Here is a 23,231-nt window from a genome sequence, read left to right on the forward strand (position 1 = left end):
GAATAGTGCACGGTACATCCAAACCGTCATCGAACCCATCGTTCTACCATTCCTAGACCGGCAAGGGAACTTGCTGTTCCAACAGGACAATGCACGTCCGCATGTATCCCGTGCCACCCAACGTGCTCTAGAAGGTGTAAGTCAACTACCCTGGCCAGCAAGATCTCCGGATCTGTCCCCCATTGAGCATGTTTGGGACTGGATGAAGCGTCGTCTCACGCGGTCTGCACGTCCAGCACGAACGCTGGTCCAACTGAGGCGCCAGGTGGAAATGGCATGGCAAGCCGTTCCACAGGACTACATCCAGCATCTGTACGTTCGTCTCCATGGGAGAATAGCAGCCTGCATTGCTGCGAAAGGTGGATATACACTGTACTAGTGCCGTCATTGTGCATGCTCTGTTGCCTGTGTCTATGTGCCTGTGGTTCTGTCAGTGTGATCATGTGATGTATCTGACCCCAGGAATGTGTCAATAAAGTTTCCCCTTCCTGAGACAATGAATTCACGGTGTTCTTATTTCAATTTCCAGTAGTGTATGAACAGTGTAATAGTATGACAATTCTCAAGACTACAGAAAGAGAACAGACACGTCAATGATCGGACGGACACCTGATAAATTTGTGAAAAAGAAAAAATAAGCGCACTAGAGAGAGAGCTGAACACGGCTCTCCTCCTTTGCAGTCCAACACTGTGACCACATAAGCACGACGCCGTGACTCTTCGAATTCACTCTGTGTAGCACATTGAGGACTGGACCAACCACTGATCATATTGTGCTTCTTTTTTCACAGTTATGTACATATTATTCCTGTTTCTATGCTTGATCTCTGTTCAGTTTTTGACTGGCTCTTCACTGGACCATCTTACCTCTAAATCATTGGGGGGGGGGGGGGGGGAGGGTATAGGATAGGAAGTTCCATTTCTAAGAATTTTGAAGTTTTCATCTTGTTTATTATTTCCTCACCATCTCTTATACCTATCTTTGGTGTTATATCCCCAGATAAGCAGAACTGAAGAAACTGTCTTTTTAAAATTGAGGCTGAGACCACTGGCAGAAAACCAGTGAATGATACATTAAATAATGTTGTTTGTCAGTTCTTATGTTGCTGCATGTATTCTTGATTTGATTAAAATGCTAGTGTCATCTGGAAAAGAACTAATTCTGCTTGGCCAGTTTACTGAAGTCTTCGTGGAGAGATTGTTGTACATTAGGACGTTCAACAGTCAGTAGTACACAGTAACTTGAGATACCGTGGGATATTGCAAATACCAATACGTCAAGCTATTAGGAATTTCCAGTTTGCTAGCGGACGAAGTTGCCAACTTAACGGTTGCCGACGGTTCCAATTACGAGAATACCATGAGACTTCCGTAATAACGGCGTTATGCGGAAGGAATAGAGAGCATAGTTGTAAGAGTCTGTAACCAAATTTTTCAACCTTACGCATTTCAAAAGGGAACTGGAACATCCGGTATAGGGTATAATTTAGTTTACGGCAAAAAGTGTACATCCTCGATTTCGAATTCACTTTACGTCAGGTGCTTCGCAGATTAAGGATTATCCAAGTATTCTAATAAATGTGGGGCTCTTTAATCATACTGTCTTCTTAGAGACTGTCGGTAACAGGAACCTTTGACAGAGAAATGTACAGGATTCGCTCGAAAAACGACAAACATTACGATTATTAAATAATAATTAACACGAACTTAATTATATAGTTACTGACTTGCACTTTTTTGTAATTTTTTTCATTATTCTTTTCACTAGTTCTAAACTGGTATGTATTATTGTCTGTGAACGCACTATAGTGCCCTATATTATCCTTGATAATTCGTGTTACGTATTAGCGAATGCTTTTAGACCAATTAATTCCTTCTTGTACTAAAACTTTGTCACGCGGCTGGTTACCAGTCTATACGAATGCGTCTTCATTCTATGGTTTGGCAAACTCTCACGTTTCATATCTGTTCAGTGCGGTGTTCGAAATATAGTTTAAGCTTCTTCCAGAATTCCGAACCTTAGCTACTTCTATTAATTCAACATATATTTCGCTAAATTTTTGCGTGCAGTTTCGCCGTAATTGCTGCGAATTAGTATTTCTCGTCAGTTACAAGTCTTCTATGTCCGTCATTAACAATTTTTGGTGGTTCGTTGGAGCTGACTATGTGGTTCAAGGTGCTGCTGCAAGATGAGAAGTTAGAACATTCGTTTCTGATGTATATAAACCCGTATTACCCTGATGTACAGCCGAAAATTTCTTACCCTTACAGGTCACAAAACGTTACAGCACCTACATATCGACTACTATTGACCAGTTCAATGTTGAGACTATTAAAATTCGCCTCTAACACCAATACGACAGTGTGTTGCACATCTTGCCAATTTTCTCTTAAAAGATTTCCATTCAGATTTTCAGTAAGGAGAAAAATGTAAATTTTGGTGAATGTATATTTATAACCAGATTACATTATGGTTCCTACAGGCCCAACTTTTTAGATGCTTTAGTCGTTACCTACAGTTCTAAAATTTGCTTTAAGAAACCTGTTTTTCAGTTGCACTGTAGTATTTCTTAATTTCCTCGAGAAAAACAAAATCATCTTATACGACAATAGTGCTATCTGTACAACTAGAAAAGTCTACCTTACAAATACCTTCATGAAGAACAATGCCCTAGAGAAGCATATCGTATGTAGTTTGATGTTTGGAATATACAGTCATAGTTTACAGAAGGAAACTCTGCGAATCCAGTCGTAAAATGTTCACCGACAAACTGCCTCAAAGAGCTCTGCATTATCAGGCAGGAGCACGAATGAATGTTGGCACAGCAAACAGGAGATGATTAAACTAGTGGAAAATTGAAGTTGCGTCGCTCCTTTCGGTCTACCGCTTAATTTAATAAGATGACGAACACCACTGTGAAGCATTGTGGAATGTTAGCAGTTTTTATACCAAAAGGAGCAGCATAGATCTCGTCTTATAATAGGTTTTCGGGGACTTGGATTTGAAGTTGTACTTCGGCTACTGGCTCTCTAATAAATATACATAGATATAAAGAAGCATTCTAAGTTCCTCTCTACATCTAGTTTCTGACAAAAGAATTTTGATTTCTTTAGTTATCTGGGGAATTTCATTTCTGCGTAGACTGATGATAAGAATGAGTAAAATGTTTTTCAGGGTTCTTTTCGCTATTCAGGTTACATACTATAGTGAAATATTATTTATTGCGTTCCCGACATATATGTGAATTTATTAATAGAATATTTTTCTAATACTTAATACGTGTGCCAAACAGATACAGAAATTCCCTGGGGCCGACTGGTACTTCTCACTGAACTCTGTGTTGGTATGTGCCATGATGATTTAGTCCATGAAAAAATGTAACACTATCAATATATTTAACTTGTCTGATGCCCGCTCTCTGTTCGCGTAACCGCTATTGTCCAAATTGTGCTCTAAGCTTAGTTTTGGCTTCGCAAAATTTATTACAATTGTATATTTGGCTATAAAAAGTAATAAATTGTTTTACAGCTTTAAATACTACATAAAAGTACTGCAGTTCGATAGATATTCTTATTCGTGTAGTTTTTTGTCTGAAGCGCGACTCCTCTGTAGATCGTGGAGCAAATATTTCTACTTTACGCTAATATCACATGAGCAATCAACTCATAATAGTAAATCCGTAGAATAACGGAATGCACTTACGTTGTTGTGAGTCGCCAGTCTTGCGAGTCTAAAGAAATATGGTGCCACTTTCTTCAATCGTACAGAGAAGATTGAAAAGCAATTTGAATACAGAATGAGAATCCTTATACATGGTCGGAAAAAGGGTGTAAAAGATGGTCGTCTCGGAAAACAAATGAAATAGGAAAAGGATAATCAGATCCTTGGTAGTGCCTGCGAACGTCTTGAGAATCAATTTTCTCACAGTAGCTTCCTCAGGGAGGAGATCGTCAAAAGCCGGTTCCGCGGAGCGCAGCGATTTGTAGCGGTCGGGGAGACCATCGACGGCTGTCACACCTGATCCGTGTGTCCTAGCACCCTCGGACTTGTTTGGACCATTAAAGGATGCCATTGGGGGAAGAAATTTTTAGGACGATGGTGATTCACACAGTGAAGCACTAGATCCGCCGCCGGGACAAGGATTGGTACCGTCAGGGCATACATGCTCTCGTTTTGCGCTGGAGGAAGGCCATAGAACGGGATGGAGATCAAGTGGAAAAATAGGGTGTCTAGGTAAAACAACGTTCTTTCATGTGTGTAGTTCTCATTATGTTCAATGAAGAATTCTTGAAGAAAAAAATGCGGTGCATTACTTTCTGGGCTATCTTCGTACTTGCATTATACCATCAGTAGAAAAAATTTTTATTCTGTGGCTACGCCATGGTCCACGTCTTCAAATAACAGTCTAAACAGTCCCACTGCAATTCCCTGAAACTTCTTATATTAATTTCTTTAGTTAAAAATACAAATAATACGTGACAATTACAGGTCGGGAGAAACAAATCTGGCCAGGAAAATGTTTACAATAAGACTGACGAAGAACTGAACGTTGTTAACGTACATCGCAGAAGATGCTGGAAATTGTCACCGACGACGCTGAAGCAAGGCTATGAGACATGAATAGCAGCTGTGCCTGAGAGACAGCAGCAGACGCGTTTTGAGTGTTCCGCTGCAGCTCTTCCAATGTGTGAGGATTATTTGAGTACCCCTGACCTTTCAATTTGCGCCACAGGTAAAAATTATATGGTGAGACGTCAGAGGATTGTCGTCGCCAGGCGATTGCTGAGCCTCTACTGATACCCCTTTCCTCAGCAAACACCAGATGCACTCGTGACAAGTATGTCGAGGCGGTGCATGGTGTTTCTCCATTTTACTCAAAATATCGATGCAGACGTTCATCTTCTGTGAGTTGATCCGCACTGCATCAAACAATTTTTGGACTCATCTGTCAACATTAACACTCTGGTGGAAGACACTGAGCACCAAATATCAAGTTTGAAATTATACAACGGCTCTTAAACGTACTGAAGGGGAGTTTTGGTGAATAACGGTGCATGTTTTGTGAGTTTACATACCCTGACAGGACGAACGAGGTCTCATCAGAAGAAATGAGTGAAGTTCCAAAAGTATTGATGGCTCTTCGCTCCCAAACCACCAGCAGAACTCAAAAGGCGAAAGAGAGTCTGCACGTTTTAACTTACACCCATCTGGAAACTAGTAAGGAGACATAAAATGCCCCATTTGTACGATCTGTCAACGTGTCATTTGCACAGATGCACAGCGTTGAGATTTCATCGGACATTTTCCAGGCTTTCCTACACTTAAGCAGTGTTTGTGGAGTTCAAACCCTTTTTGGATAGTTAGAGTTTACTGGATACAGAGCCTGTTTCAGCCATTTTGCCAATAACGTTTCTATAACAGACTCTGCCGGAAGTCTTGCCAACACTCGTTTTTAGAGGAATTGTGCTTCCCATAACGCCCAACAGTGAGCGCTAGTTGCTTTATTGTGTTTCATTCAACTGGTCATTAAACACGTATGTGCCACTTCCTTAGTCAACCAAAGTGACACAGTGAAGTACCCAGATCATACAGGAAATGGGATGTGTCCAGACATGTGAAAGCAACCGATTGTATATCAATATTACGGTTTCTAATGTTTCCTGTTCTCCTGCTTATTAACGAGAGTCAATTACGCCTCAGTATTTTAAGTATTTCTCGGTCCAGCTTCATTTTCCGTCTATGCATAAAACTATAGGACTTGTTCATGATGATTTTAGTCTTAAATAAGCTAGGCCGAAGCATTACATTTCTCTCTCCAGCCTCCTTCCCTCTTTTTCTTTTATTCTCCTTCTCCCTCTCTCTTCTCTGACACATATACACACAAACGCACGCTAGCTCTCTGTTTCTCTCTCTGTGTCTTTCACTCTCACGCTCATTCTGACTGTTTTTCAGAAGCGTGCATACATATGACACATGTTTCACCCATATACAAGCACACTATTGGATCAGTAGTTTGACACGTAAGCATTCGGATAGAACGCAACAGTTACTTCCTGTAGTGAGGGCTTAACGATGCCACCTCCTCACTACTTCATTATGCTTATGCAAAGGACTGTGATCTCTCAATGGTTTAATGGTGCACGGAATTTATATCACTATTCTAGCGTATCTTTCAGACACTGTCAGGGCAAGATGGTGGTTAACTTTATAGCCTGAAACGGTCACTGGGTGAAATATTGAAATTAACATTCTATAGCTTGTCCCTACGCTTGTTCATGTTGGCTTGTTTGAGCCACAGCAAGGTGTTGCAATACTGCTCACCCTTAAATGTCGCACCCCCTGATGAGTATATGTCCTTCTTCGTAGAAAATACTATTGTGTACTACTTTTCCGGCCTTCGGGGCAGAGTGAGCCATCTTTTTGGACATGGGGAGCAGGGATGTCACCACACCATGCTCATTCGTTTGGAGGCAGGGTCCAAGTGCTAACACCATGTTACATCACATGCCACATTCTGAGCAACTAAATCGGTTTCTTGCCCCGCGTATCTGTACTTATGAGACAGGCGAACACCTATTTCCGCTGTCTTCGATTCTCTGAAAGAAACTTCGCCTATTAACGCAACAACAATAATGTGACGCGTGGTGCTTCGACGATTCGTTCGCACGACCGACTGTGTATTATTATATATATCTTTTGTAATATCCCGATTTATGCATTTATGGAATTAAGTCATATTTGTTAAGGGAGTCCAAAGCAAGGAAATAAGGCTTACACATGCCGTGCCTTTAAGATGTAGCTGTCGAAGAATGTGGTCTCTAGAAGGCATGCTAAATATAGACTTCTATATTTACTATTCCTTGAGTCCATATTCCTTGACAGATACATCTTAAAGACATGTGTTAGCCATATTTACCAACTCTGGACTGTCGTAACAAATGTTACTAAACAATGATCAAACAATCTTTAGCATTGTACTTGATATTGGAATAAAGGCCGACATCTGGATAGAACAAAAGATAAATATAATAATTCACTATTAATTGGCGGTTTATTCTATTAAAAAGTATTGCATCACTGTGGCTCAATGCAATTGAAAAAGTTTTTAGTTCACAAGAGATCCTCAACAGCCGAAATAGTGGCACAGTTGGTGACAACGTGCGTCTGTCTGGGGAGCGGCATGTCCTCGATGTTGACACGTCCCACCTCCTAATGCTGACACTACCAGAATACCATGGTGCACCGTGCGAGACACTGCTCTCCGCACACCCCTTCCATATTGTGATAGAATTGTGAAGCATGTCCCATTCTGCACAAAGGAGTTGCGTAGCCGATCTCCATGCTGACAGGGAGGATCTGTGGCTCACCATTTTCAAAAATTAAGTACGCTATTGACCATTGTTTAGACAGAATGAGGCAACGTTGTAAAACTTTAACATAACGTTTGAAACAAATGAGAGTACATTTTTAGGGAGGGATCTTGTCTCCCTCGCACGTACACTCTCTCTCTTCTTCTGTCTTCTGGTAGACATGTGCTGTAATTAGGAGGTGAGGTACTTTGTTCATGTTTGTACATCTTTACTAAAATGTTTGTAACAATCCTATCCGAACAGATTTCTAATCTGTCTCAGCTTTAGCACGAGACGAGAAAACGTGGCGGTCTTCATACGCTGATGCGACTGATTATTATGGAATACATCATGCAACAAACTGCGGAAGCAACTCTCCAGAAAAGAGGAAATTGCTGCGAGGTCGTCAGATCCGATCGCGGAACTGCGGATACCACAAGCCTTCTTTCGACGAACACATCTACCCGCTAAGATCACATACAACGCCGCAAGGACAATTGAGCATTCCGTATAAATTAACCTCTTACCATTTACGAACTTCCAGCATATTGGAGTAGCTTGGGTCAGCAACTTCTGTTAACCTTTGGAACAAAAAACCAGTGCAAGGTTCAAATATTTTATTTTTCATTCTATGAATAGTTTCGGACCGAAATCCATTTTCAAATCAACAGAACAAAAATCGAGAATGGCATTTCCGAAGAAGTAAAAAAAGTGTGTAACTCAGAGTCACAACGCATCTGTATGCACTTAAATGTACATTACTTTTTTTAACATTTTCGTAAGTGCCATTTTCGACTTTGATATGTTAATTTGAAAATGGGTCTCAGCTCGAAACGAGTTATCGATGGAAAATTAAAATATTTGCATCTTGGACTGGTTTTTCGTTCTGTTAATATCTTACCATCTTTAGCATATTTGCACTTACGCCAGAAAAATTATATTTGCTACCGGATGCACAGAACTGTATCGAAGTTTTGAAGTCAAGAACACTTCAACCATCTATCCTCCACCTAATCTTCTAGAATTTCGTGAACGAACAGAGCAATCAGAGTTTCCCAGAACTGGCTGTTGTGCATGCCCACAAATCATGCACTTCAGTTCTACAATACATTTATGACAGTGAACTAGGTCTGAAGATCTCGAAGGTCGAGGGTAGGAACGGTGTTGCGATCTGCTGTGGAGGCATTCCAGGAGACAAATTGTAGTATTTCAGCCTTCAGTTCGCTTCCATTTCGTTACCGTTACAATCACGGAGTATTTTAGCTGAAGACTTTGATCCATTGATTGATCTTACGTGCACCCCTACATTCTAGTAATTTTTAATCACGCGGCGTGATCAACCTTGATTTCTAATACATCGTTTTATGGGTATAAGTGCAGATTTTTCATTGGTGGCTGATGAGAGAGTAATAAATAACATTACATCAGTACTTATTTCATTTGTAGAATAATAATTGTAGCTATTGGGACTAGTATGTTTTCGGGTTGGTTGGTGCCTCTGGACGTATGCGACAAGAACAAGCCATTAATGTTTATTTTCCCCCGCGCAGAAGGTTAGGTGAAGAAGTGTGGATACGTGGACACAATATGGTTAGTCTATGCTGACAGCTGTAGTACACTTAGTTGTGTAGTTACGACCGTGAAGAAAACATCAGGTAGTAAATGATGTGTCATGTTTGTGGGAAGACTGTTAGACACAGAAGGTATAACCAACACAAGTAAATAGATATTAAGGTTCAATCACCAGCACAGCCCCTAACATCCTATACGTTGAATGCTATTTGAATAGCTATATTTACGTTTATTTTGACATTTTCAGTTGTTCTTTATCAGTAAGGGTTACTTCAGAGTCTATTCCATGAATCTAGATGTATGTAAGTAAAGCGGTTCACCACAGTTTTGCCGTCGATGCTCTTCAATTTCTCAAGCGAATATCTACCACTACCAGTACAGCCCTTTCCTCCAGTAATGTGACGTCTCTGCTTATCGCCCTCCACGCTCAGTTTCGGCACACTTCGTCAAGTTAATAGCTCCACTGCTCGTGGGCAGTGTACAGTGCCATTCATTAATACACGTTACAGAAAAGTCTTGTGTGCGTATTTTTCTATGACGAAAACAGTGACTGTATTCGACGCAGTAAGTTTCATTGCTGAAGATAAGAGTAGGACAATACTGTGGGGCTCTTGCACACATGATAATTCCAACAAATTTAAAACAGATCCACTTTGAGATAGCATATTTAGAACGTGTAACATATATCTTGACGACTTGCCGCCACAAGAGGAGAAAAGATGGAGAGGAAGAATTTAAACGACTGGAGGAGGCTAAGCGTAATTTTAGTCTCAGTCCAATCAAGAAATCGAAAACGCATGGTTTCATCCTTTAGTTCTGAGTACAAGAAAGTAATTGCCATTTGTCCTTGACAGATGTTCCTTCATGCTGGTGTCGACCAATTAAATGAATTGTCTTACGTCTGTACAACAGTCGTAAATGGAACAAAACAGAAATTAAAAAGTTTCTCCCGACAGAAGTACCTGGTGGAGACAATCAAAGGCTAGTAAATTCATTCGGGACCTACTTATTGGGAGCTCGAGTTCTTTCGCTTTAGTATTTTGAATTTCTACGTAATGATGAAATTTGCATCAACCACAGGGTGACGCCATCTGCAGGTGGTGGCTCTGGTCGGCACTAGTGATGTGTGTCGCTATGGATCGGAAGAGATTCTCTCTGGTTTCCGGCGGCTATCTGAGTTGGTGAAGACTACCAGTCTTGCTGGCGAGATGAAGGCAGAGATCACCATCTGTAGCATCGTCGATAGCACCGATTGCGGACCTTTCCTACAGAGCCGAGTGGAGGGTCTGAATCAGAGGCTCAGACGCTTCTGCGACCATGTAGGCTGCAGATTCCTCGACTTGCGCCATAGGGTGGTGGGGTTTCGGGTTCCGCTAAATAGTTCAGGTGTCCACTACACACAGGAGGCGGCTACACGGGTAGCAGGGGCTGTGTGACGTGGACTGGGCGGTTTTTTAGGTTAGATAGTCGTGGGAAAAATCAAAAAGGGCTCCAGTCTCAAAGGGTACAAGACAAAGAAACGACGAGAATCGACCAAGCAACAGGCGGTATTGTAGCTGTAAATCGTCGTAGCTGTGTTGGAAAAGTACCAGAGCTTCAAGCGCTGACAGAAAGCACCGAAGCTGAAATCGTTATAGGAACAGGAAGCTGGCTAAAGCTGGAGATAAATTCTGTCGAAATTTGTACAGAGGCGCAAAACGTGTTCAGAAAGGATAGATTAAATGAAGTAGGTGGTGGTGTGTTTGTGTCTGTTGGTAGTAGTTTATCTTGTAGTGAAGTAGAAATAGATAGTTCCTGCGAATTACTCTGGGTAGAGATTATACTCAACACCCGTATCAAAATAATAATTGGCTCCTTCTACCAAACCCCAGACTCAGATGATATAATAGCTGAACGCTTCAAAGAAAACTTGAATCTCATTACAAATAAGTACCCCACTCATGTAGTTATAATTGAAGGAGCCGTTGGAAGACAGAAAGCATCTTCCGAAATTGTATTAAATTCTTTCTCTGAGAATTACTTTGAACAATTAGTTCATGAACCCACACGAATTGTAAATGGTTGCGGAAACACACTTGACCTCTTAGCCACAAATAACCCTGATCTAATAGAGTCTTGACGGATACAGGGATTAGTGAACACAAGGTCATTGTAGCGAGGCTCAAAACCATATCAACGAAAACCACTAAAAATTAACGCAAAATATATCTATTTAAAACAGCAGATAAAAATTTACTTGATGCCTTCCTAAAAGAGAGTCTCCATTCCTTCCAAGCTAATTATGTAAGTGTAGACATGATATGGCTCAAATTCAGAGATACAGTATCGACAGCAGTAGATAGATTCATACCGAATAAGATAATAAGAGACGGGACTGATCCACCATGGTACACAAAATACGTCAGAACACTGTTGCAGAAGCACCGAAAAAATCATGCCATATTCAGAAGAACGCAAAATCCCCAAGACTGGCTAAGTTTCACGGGAGCTCGAAATTTCGTGCGGACGTCGATGCGAGGTGTTTTTAATAGTTTTCACAATGAAATGTTGTCCCAGAATGTGGTAGAAAACCCAAAGAGATTCTGGTCGTATGTAAAGTACACTAGTAGCAAAAAAACAGTCAATACCGTAACAGCGCGATACCGATGGAAATGTTACCGATGATGGTGCCACTAAAGTGGAGTTACTAATTACAGTTTTCCGTATCTCCTTCACGAAAGACGACGACGTAAATATTCCAGAATTCGAAACCAGAACAGCTGATAGCATGAGTGACATAAAAGTAGTTATCTTAGGTGTTGCGAAACAACTCAAATCACTTAAGAAAGGCAATCGGGTTCCTCTCAGAGTATGCAGACACAATAGCGCCTTTCTTATCAATCATATACAACCGCTCACTTGTCGAAAGGTCTTTTCCTAAAGACTAGAAAGTAGCACAGGTCACACCCATATTCAAGAAGGGAAACAGGAGTAACCCATGGAATTAGAGACCCATATCACTGACCTCAATTTGCAGTAGGACTTTGAAGCATATACTGTACTCGAACATTATGAATCACCTTGAAGAAAATGACTTAATGATACATAACCAACACGGATTCAGAAAATATCGTTCTTGTGAAACACAGTTACTTCTTTATTCCCATGAAGTAATGAGTGCTGTCGGCAAGGGGTCTCAGATCGATTCCATATTCCTAGATTTCCGGAAGGCTTTTGATATCGTCCCTCCCAAGCGACTATTGATCAAATTGCGTGCATATTGAGTATCGTTTCAGTTGTGTGACTGGATTCGTGATTTCCTCTCAGAGAGGTCACAGTTCATAGTGATAGACGGTAAATCATCAAGTAGAACAGAAGTGATATCTGGCGTTCCGCAAGGTAGTGTCATAGGCCCTCTGCTGGTCCTGATTTATTTAAATGATCTTGGTGATAATCTGAGCAGCCCCCTTAGATTGTTTGCAGATGGTACTGTAATTTACCGTCTAGTAAAATTTTCATCAGACGATCAATTGAAATTACAAAATGATCTACAGAGAATTTCTGTATGGTGCGAAAAGTAACAATTAGCACTAAACAAAGAAATGTGCGAGGTCATCCACATCGGTACTAAAAGAAATCCGATAAATTTAGGGTATATGACAAATTGAACAAATCAGAGGGCTGCCAATTCGACTAAATACCTAGGAATTACAATTACGAGCAACTTAAATTGGAAAGACCACATAGATAATATTGTGGGGAAGGCAGAACATTTAGAAGATTCGACAAACCCGCTAAAGAGACAGCCTACATTACACTTGTCTGTCCTCTGCTGGAATATTGCTGCGCGGTATGGGATCCTTACCAGCTGGGATTGACGGAGGACATCGAAAACGTGCAAAGAAGGGCAGCTCGTTTCATGTTATCGCGCAATAGGGGTGATAATGTCACTGATATGATACGCGAGTTGGGGTGGCAGTCACTGAAACAAAGGCGGTTTTCTTTGCAGCAAGATCTATTTACGAAATTTCAATCACCAATTTTCTCTCCCGAATGCGTAAATATTTTGTTGACATCCACCTATGTAGGGAGAAATGATCATCATAATAAAATAAGAGAAATCAGAACTCGAAGTGGAAGATTTAGGTGTTCCTTTTTCCCACGCGCTATTCGAGAGTGGAAAGGTAGAGAAGTAGTATGAAAATGGTTCTATGAACCCTCTGCCAGGCACTTAAGTGTGAATTGTAGAGTAACCATGCAGATGTAGATGTAGATGTAGAATACTACTTCCTCTACGGGAAGTATTTTGTGACAGGGTAGTTAACAATAAGCAGACAAGCAGCAGTTCAAATACAATGAGATATGGCTTTACAGTGAGGGAAACTTCGGCTCTCTACGCTGAAGACTGGCTGCAGCAAGCGGTTCGTTGCATCCTCACCCGCCTCCTGTGGAAAAGAGGTCAAAGGGTTGGGACCCACCTGTTTCTGCTACACAGTTCCCGCTACTCTACTATTGCTGAGCCATGGTACATCTTATATGGGATTATCTTCCACATCATCGTGCTATATATCATCTATTTTCTCCTGCCATGGCCTTTACGTTTCGCGAAGGTTGCTCAGGAACTTTTATTCACTTCGTGATTCATATATTAAGCAAAAGTCTTCATTGAATGCTTAGGAAAATAAGCTTCCGCCAGCTGATTCCTATTATAATATTTACTGGATTGAAAATGCCTGCCAACCAGAGAAAATTTCTTCGCTGAAGAGGCTGCAGTTCGTAAAGGTGAAACCTGTCTGTTGCTAACAGATCTCGTATACATCCATCGACAGCAGTTTACATAATGCAACTTGAATACAGAACAACTTGAAATTTTTACTAGCTCTGCTAGGCGTATATGGATAGTTGGGAATGTCCATCGCATCCTTGTACGGCGTACAATTTTAACTTTTCACGCACTTGTGTTTTACAATGTACACTGTACAATGCATAATCTGCTATAGAGTATATTGGTTACTTTCGCGATGAAGTGATCGGTAGGTTGCATTAATGTATTTGAATGTAGAAAAGCGCAGTAGTGGACTATTCTGTTAGCTCTGTTAAATTAATCTGTTAAATCTAAGGGTTTCTTGTCATACGTAAGATTTTAAATGAAATCGTCATGAAATTAAACACCTTGAACGACTCTAAGGCGTAATACTGTTCACGCTAGACTGATTACTAAACATTAATTATAAAGTACAACGTACATGTCACTTGGCAACATGATAAACAGGCAGTTGAGTCCGACATTAATCTCACTTAGTGCTGACCTAACTGTGGTGTCTATAGTTTGATTCCAAACTGCGTAGAGTTTTCCTGTTGAAAAGCTGGCTCGAGGCTGCTTTGCAAGTGTGAATTTACTGCAAGTCGCAGGAAGCCGTTATCGTAACGGCTTACGGTGAGGATGCTATAGGGATGCACTACGGGGTGATTTGCTTTCATAGCAGATAGTACTATCAACCATAACCCGTTTTACGCAGGGGTCCAAGTATATATTATCCATTTAAGTGTATTAGACGAGTAGTTACTCATAACAGAAAAGAGGAATGGCTCACTGCAGTACTGAATAAATTTTTCCTTCACTTCCTTCAGAAACATAGACGACTTAAAAGGAGTGCGTTTTTTAAACTATATTAAATAACTCCTGCATTCCGGGTGTAGTGGAAAGCAACTCATTTTAAATTGTGATGCAAGAAAGAGAGACACAGGCTTGTGTTTATTTATTCGCTGACCGTTTCGGGCTACGTCCACTCTCGAATCAACCACCGTTTGCTAAGTAAAACGTCCGTACAAAACAGCAGTAAATAAGATGGGTACATATGTGTGTGGTCCCAACTAATGTTTGTTAACTTTATTTACCGCTATTTTGAACGGACATTTAGCTTGCCATACACTGGTTGTTTTGAGACTGGGCGTGTCCCGAAACCGGTTACCGATTAATTAAACATCCATTTCAATCGGAACTCTGGCCGTTTCTATTTGCATCATAAATAAAGTGATGTTGACTACATACTTTCTGACTCAAATGGAAATAAGGAACGCCAAATACAGAAACAATGCAGCACTAGTATTGTTTTCCATGTTTAATATACGAATTATCTGTTGTCATTAAAATACTTCAATGAGGGGATAATTCGGGTCGTGTCTAGGGTGATACTTTTCTTTTCTTGGATAAAATCAGCAGCAGCGCCGTTAAACACGACAGTGGACAGATGTCGTTAGCCGGAATGCATCTATTAGACGGACACTTTACATCAGCAATTAGTGGTTTGGTAATGCCGATCATCGAGCACATTGAAGTTGTGCAGTACAGTACACTAAGCCAGTATTTTATTTTTAACCTGAGTCGATTCATATGTAATTGCACCCATTACAGCCGGCTTCGCGTGTGTAAATTCATATAGACGAGCGCTATGGCACACTCTTTTAGAGAAATCATCCCAAAGTTTGCGTACCGTATCGAGCATGCGAGACCTACGGCTCATGAAATGGAATGTTCTTGCTAGACGACGTCCGCGTTAGTTACCCCGACCTTATTGGCAACCATTTATCAATCGTAAGCCGTGGCGTCTATGTCAAGCTAGTTACAGAAGCGTCAGGTGACAAAATAATGCATAATGTCAAACTGGGCTCAAAGTTTCGGCACTTAGACGGGCACATATGAGATGTGTTTGGACGCAGGTTTACGTATCTGCACCATACGGATCTGTCCTTCAAGGTACCTGAAATCATAATGACAGACACATTACGACAATATGATACGGTGATAGGCCACACCGCCGAAAAAAGGGCAAGTTTCACACCATATCCAGTACTGGATGGTGTCCACAGGTACGCACTGACTTGGCAAAAAAACTGCCTTCATATTTGTACATCGGTGGCGACAGTGCCATAGTGATACACGACGGACAGTAGAGGAACTATTCTGTATGCGGCAGTGATAGCCATGTTCGGTCGGAATGCCTCCATTGGAAATTAGCGCTACTACCTACGTGCGTCCATCTTTCAGATGGTAACAGCGAATACTACGTTCAAGAATCACAAGAGGAGACATACTTGGAAAAGACTCGGAGACACGGAAAGATTCCAGCTGTATTACATTATTGTCAGACAGAGACTCCGCAAACAGTCACTAGATTGTAAGGCATATCCGGGAGCAGATATACATCCTGATCGTAATTCAGTAATTATGAAGAGTAGACTGAAATTTAAGATAATCGTACAGTAGAATCAGTGTAGAAGAAAGTGGGATACTAAAGAACGATGAGACGCATTTGAAGTTCGCTAAGGTTATGGCTACTGCGTTAAGGAATATCATGGTGCACTATTCAGCTAAAGAGGAGTAGACCGCTCTAAAAGGGCAATTACGATTGGTGGACTGACAAACAGAGATACAAGGAAGGTAAGTTTGAAGAAACCTTAGTAACAGAAGAAATACATCAAAATATCGACGAAAGAAGAAAGTTCAAAAATGTTCAGCAAAGACTGAAATACAGCAATGCAAATCATTTCATAATAAAATAAATAGGAACCATACGGCAGACAAGGCGTATTGGCTGGAGCAAAAATACGTAGAAACCCAGAAGGAAATAATCATCGGAGAGACTCACTCAGAAAAGACAAAACAACCTGTGGCGATATTTAAAGCGAGGATGGTAACATTAAACTGTGGAATAGGAATTCAATTGTTTAACGCAGAGGAAAGAGCAGATGGATGAAAAGAGCACACTGAAGGTCTCCATGAAGAGGACGACTTGTCTCATGACTTGATAGAAGAAGGAACTGCAGTCAGTAAGAAAGACATGTGGGATGCAGTATTACAGGCAGAATTTAAAAGAGCACTAGAAGAATTGAAACCAAGCGAAGCAGAGGGGGTAGATAACATTCCATCGGAGTTTCTAAAATCACTATAGAAAGTGGCAACCAAATATTATTCGAGTATGTGTGTAGACTATATGAAACTGGATATGAACCATCGGACTTACGGAAAAGCATCATCCACACAATTCCGAAGATAGAAACGGCAGTTTGAAGCGAAAACTGTCGCACAATCAGCTTAACATCTCAGACAATAAAGCTGCTGACGAGGATGTTGCACAGAAGAATGGAAAAGATAACTGAGGAGTAGTTAGATGACAATTAGTTTGGCTTCAAAAAAGGTAAAGGAATCAGAGAGGCAGCTCTGACATTGCGCTTGATGGTGGAAACAAAACAGATGAAAAATCAAAATAAGTTCTTAGGATTTGAGGAGCTAGAAAAAGCGTTCAACAGTGAGAAATGGTGGTGTTCGAAATTTTAAGAAAAATTAGGGTAACGTACAGGGAAAGAAGAGTGAGATACAATATGTAAGAGTGAAAGAACGAGAACGAACATAAGAGAATCGAAGCGTCTGACATGTGGTGCTACAGGAGAACGTTTAAAATGATGTTCACTGATAAGGAATGTAGAGGTTCTCCGCAGAACCGGCGAAGGAAGGAACGTCGACAAGAAGAATGGACAGGGCGATATGACATGTGTTACGGTATCAGAGAATAACCTGTGCAGTACTAGAAGCAGCCGTAGAGCCTACAACTAGTAAAGGAAATCAGAGACTGGAATATGTCCAGCAATTAAATGAGGATACAGGCTGCAAGTGCTACTCTGAAATGAAGTGATAGGCCGCACCAAAGCAGGGTTAAGACAGATGATCAAAAAACAGTTGAGTCTCGCCATTCAGTTAGTGAACAGCTCTACATCATGCAGTTCTGGGACACAGGGAGGCTAGCGGGCCCCCAGTCGAAACGGTCCCGTGGGTTAACGATAATCGTTGCGCATCCGATCACTCTTTCTATACTTTTTAGGTGTTTTCTCACATCCAACTGGGCAAATACTTGTCTGGTACGTACGTTCTGCCTCAGATACACACTGTTGTCTGACAGAATAATTTTACTGTGCAAGATCAAAATTTTGTTAAAGCTCCACCAGGCGAGCTTGGAATGAGTAGGCTAGTGCTGGGCTGCTGTGCCAGTCGGTATGTCAACAGGGCGCCCCGCAGTGTACAATAGACCTCAGAATGTTGATACTATGTAACTTCATCGCCAGAGTGCCACTACAAAATCAAATGTAGAGGGAAAATAAGAGTGCTCAGTGACCCTGAATTATTATTGTGAGACAAGGAACTCTGACAGGTCCGATAAATCCAGTCACTACTCCATAGGCACGGACTAGGCCCTTTAAATAGAGAGGCTTTGAAAAGTCAGGCAAACATTCTATCACGTGCCATTCTCTCCTTATCGCTGTATCAACAGAGCCACAGAAAGGGACAGTCAGTTGAGTTTCAATGAAACCACAAGTAGCTGATCGATGATGACCAGCCTGCTGCTTGCTACCTTACTTCAACACCGAGAGGAGGCCAGCCGCTGAATACCACAGTTATGGCCTGGCATTGCTCCCTAATGAGTCATCGTGGATGAGATAACGTGAGCGGTCATCTGTTCTTCACTACAACCATCTTTGAACCAATCAGACGAGGTGCGTCCACACAGACTTCTGGCCGAATCATCCCCAACTGCTGCAGTCTTGGTCGATCTATGGTGCTTGACCTGAGTCCAGTCTTCACGACAACCAGCTGCTGGACCCAATCGGCAGTTTATATATGAGCGCACGATGGGCTGTCTTAGAGAGTGCTGAGGTAGGAGCCATGGCAGGTTACCACGGAAAGCATTTGCAGGCAGTGCCTTCCTCACTCATCCACAGCACGCGCGACCTTGCCCACTGACCTGGGGCGACGACGCCACGACTGATTGACGAGAAAGCAGCAGTCCTTCTTGGCACGAGACCTCACGAGACTTCTCCCCCCAGCCCTCACGGTTGCACTTATACCTTTGCACATTCCGTATGAAAAGTTATCATTGACTCCTCCAAAGGAGCATGGTCCACTCTCCTCACATTTTGCTCTATCTCCTGATCAGAATGTAACGCGAGCTGCAATTTTGGTGTCCGAATTGGCTGCTACCTCAAGGCATCATTGGTTGTGAAGCTACGTCTACTGCACCATCTAGCACTACCAGTGCAATGTGTCGTGGTGAGTGAACTTTTTCTTCACTGAAGGTCTTTGGAGTGTATTTTTGCATTTGTTGTAGGGCATGTCAATTCGCAGACACGTCAGTACCATCGTTAAGATGGATTTCAGTTTCAATTTCTCTGCCATGCCCTTAGATATAAAGGGTAGCTGACTCGCACTATCTAGCAGAACTCTGCAAAACTGCTGTCTACCAATGCTGTTGCAAACAAAACATTACAATGGATGTTTGCTTTCCCGTTCGCAGCTTGATGGGCCAAGGAATGGCCTCCTGGTTCACTATTCTGCCCATTCCTTGGTTCAGCAGGCTTGTGGAACAGTATGTTGTGCCTTCCTTTACAGGTGTTACAAGGAGAAATCCTTCATTTAGTCGATAAATGACCAGAGCGCATGCACAAAAAACAAAGCTTATTTTTTGTCACATATGCCCGCCGCTCATCGACATTTAGTGATTGAAACCCTTTGCATTCAGTGATAGTATGAGGTTTCCTGCTGTTGCAGGTATATGTTTCAATAGGTCTTTAGCTTCACCTCGCAAAGACTAATATAATGAAGTTTTTGAACGCCATCAATTGAATTGTTATTCATAATGAGACTCAAAAACGTATCCCTGTATGAGGACCACTTAAGGTAGTCAACTTCAGAATTTGGCAAGTTAATAGCGGGTAGTTTCAAAGAACTGACACTGCCTGGCTGATTCGAGCCCAAAGGCGGCGAAAGGTGGGTGTACCTCTTCATTGAACCCTTGATAGTGGATTCAACAAAGTCCCATGAATTTTCGAATTCTGCCCTGTCCTTACTATGATCTGCTGGTTCGTCTTCAATTTCCAGCCGTGTTTGAGACGATTCAAAATCAGTCTGAATCCGAGTCAACCGCCTTAATTTTGATTCCAACATTTCGATGCTGGCACTGTCTGCAGACTGCACAAAGCTCACTAAGCGCGCGAGAGCAGCCTTTGCTACAGCTCTGCTTCACTAATTTTATTTTCTCTGAGGGCTCCATTTTAGGACCGGGAAGATGATAGCAGGAAGCCAACAGTTGCACTTAACCAGGCTGCAGCGGCAATACCAGGCAGTACGGACTGGAACGGCAGCAACATCACGAGCACAGGCAGCTGGCGTGGCAGGCGCTGCAGTCTCCGACGGCGCGAAGTTTCAGCGGGAGCAGGAGGTGACGTCACCGATGATGCTGGCACTGACACGTTTCTGTGCTTCTCACCTTTGAATTAGAGACACATTAAACGTTCACAAATATCGCCGATCGCCTTTGTTAAGGCTGTTATTGTCGAAGTACCGAACAGGGGACATTCGATAGCTGTCAACAACGAAACATATAACGTGCGCAGCTCACACGTGGTTTCTTAGAAGTTCACAAATACCGGAAAATATATCTGCGAGAACGTAAATTCGCCGTGGTCACTGTATCCGGCCCGGAGGACCAAGAAGTGTGCGCGGGCTCGTCCTCCAGTGTTGGCACATTGTAGTGTGAGTGTATAGTGCGAGAGGACTCACCGTCCTCCCCTTGTTTCCACTCACAATAACTGGACCGAACAAGTTGTCTGGTATAAGTGTTTATTACATTAAACGTTACAACTTGCACAGGCAGCGCGCCAACTGCTGTTTCTGGCTTATCTGGAAGACATATACACCCGTCCGCTACGTCGTCTCGCAGCTACCTTCTCGGCCGTTACAACTGCTAATCTTACCTGCAAGCACAAAGGACTTCGGAGATCCACTTCTGCAAGTAGGTTGCAAAGTCTCCCGACAGGGAGCGGACTATACTGGACGTCTGACCTGCCCAGTTTCGAGCTAGATGGCAGTTGGAGTGATTAGCAGAGTCCAAACAATAGCGAATGAATGGAATAAATTCACCAACAGCGCCGTACTGTAGGCGAGAGCGAGTCGAAGAGAATCTAGTCTAGGGAGTCCCAAGGCTAAAAATGGAAATTTAGAATGGCACTGCGCTTTTGTTAGAATTTATTTTGTGGATGAATAAAGTGGCACCAAGAGCGCTATTTATGAGATAGGGTGACGCAACGCCACCTTCTGTGAGCCAGGGAATTTACGTGTAAGCTCCTTACCCGTAATTGCTGTTATAGTTAATTAAAGTTTATACGTGAGACTGATTGGCTAGTAGTAGCGCTCACCCCCGTAGATAGCTTTCGTAGCAAACCGTGACAGCATGTTTCAAAGAATACGATCGATGCTAAGATAGTAACAATATTATTTGTATTAGTGAGTGTTAAACCTGAAAGCCGGCCGGACTGGCCGAGCGGTTCTAGGCGCTACAGTCTGGAACCGAGCGACCGCTAAGTCGCAGGTTCGAATCCTGCCTCGGGCATGGATGTGTGTGAAGTCCTTAGGTTGGTTAGGTTTAAGTAATTCTAAGTTCTAGGGGACTGATGACCTCAGAAGTTAAGTCCCATAGTGCTCAGAGCCATTTGAACCATTTTTTTTAAACCTGAAAAATGAACAGTGCTAAAATCCAATCCCTCCATTCTTTAGATTTATTATGAGAAAATTTCGTTATTCTTACCAGTTAGTAGTAACACACTCACTTTAGATATCAAAATTCTGATTTTTGAATCTGTGTAGTCATGTAGTGCTATTAATTACGTAGAACTATGAGTTGATTCGTTCCGCGAACTGCTGTTCCAAGCAATATCGGAGGTAAAACCTTGCAGTAAAAGTATCAAGCTCGTCCTAATATCATTGGGTGGTGTGGACTAATCGATCAGAATTTCAATCGCTCCATTAGAAGTCGACCTATTTAATATACCTTTTATTTTCTCAATTCTTGATACACTTGACATATTCGTAAAGTGCAAAATTTCACCATGATTAAGTTTCACGGAATTACTAGCTACTTAATTGTGCCACTGTCTTTTATATTGACCACTCTCTACGATAGCAATAAATGATTGCTCTCCTGCATCGCTTGCACACGCCTCGCACTGCTCACCTACGTGTTGTTCCTCGGAGCGATAACGTCTATACTCATGTTAGCCGTACAGCAGCTCAAAAACGACCAACAGCAGAAGAATAACTGGCTCTCCACAAATTCCATTCTTAGCCCATTTCTTCATCTGGCCATTAAAATTGCTACACCAAGAAGAAATGCAGATGATAAACGGGTATTCATTGGACAAATATACTAGAACTGACATGTGATTACATTTTCACGCAATTTGGTTCCATAGATCCTGAGAAATCAGTACCCAGAACAAAACCTCTGTCCGTAATAACGGCCTTGATTCGCCTGGGCATTGAGTCAAACAGAGCTTGGATGGCGTGTACAGGTACAGCTGCCCATGCAGCTTCAACACGATACCTTAGTTCATCAAAAGTAGCGACTGGCGTATTGTGACGAGCCAGTTGCTCGGCAACCATTGATTAGACGTTTTCAATTGGTGAGATATCTGGAGAATGTGCTGGTCAGGGCAGCAGTCGAACATTTGCTGTATCCAGAAAGGCCCGTACAGGACCTGCAACATGCGGTCGTGCATTATCCTGCTGAAATGTAGGGTTTCGCTGGGATCGAATGAAGGCTGGAGTCACGAATCGTAACACATATGAAATGTAACGTGCACTGCTCAAAGTGCCGTCAATGCGAAGAAGAGGTGACCGAGACGTGTAACCAATGGCACCCCCCCCATACCATCACGCCGGGTGATACGCCAGTTGGACGATGACGAATACACGCTTCAAATGTACGTTCGCCGCGATGTCGCCAAACATGGATGCGACCATCATGATGCTGTAAACAGAAACTGGATTCATCCGAAAAAATGACGTTTTGCCATTCGAGCACCCAGGTTCGTCGTTGAGTACATCATCGCAGGCGCTCCTGTCTGTGATGCAGCTTCAAGGGTAACCGCAGCCATGGTCTCCGAGCTGATAGTCCATGCTGCTGCAAACGTTGTCAAACAGTTCGTGCAGATGGTTGATGTCTTGCAAACGTCCCCAACTGTTGACTCAGGGATCGAGACGTGGCTGCACGATCCGTTACAACCATGCGGATAAGATGCCTGTCATATCGAATGCTAGTGATACGAGGCCATTGGGATCCAGCACGGCGTTCCTTATTACCCTCCTGAACCCACCGATTCCATATTCCGCTAACAGTCATAGGATCTCGACGAATGGGAGCAACAATATCGAGATAAGTTAAACCGCAATCGCGATAGGCTACAATCCGACCTTTATCAAAGTCGGAAACGTGATGGTACGC

Source organism: Schistocerca serialis, chromosome 1, assembly GCF_023864345.2.
Source record: "Schistocerca serialis cubense isolate TAMUIC-IGC-003099 chromosome 1, iqSchSeri2.2, whole genome shotgun sequence".
Taxonomy (NCBI): domain Eukaryota; kingdom Metazoa; phylum Arthropoda; class Insecta; order Orthoptera; family Acrididae; genus Schistocerca; species Schistocerca serialis.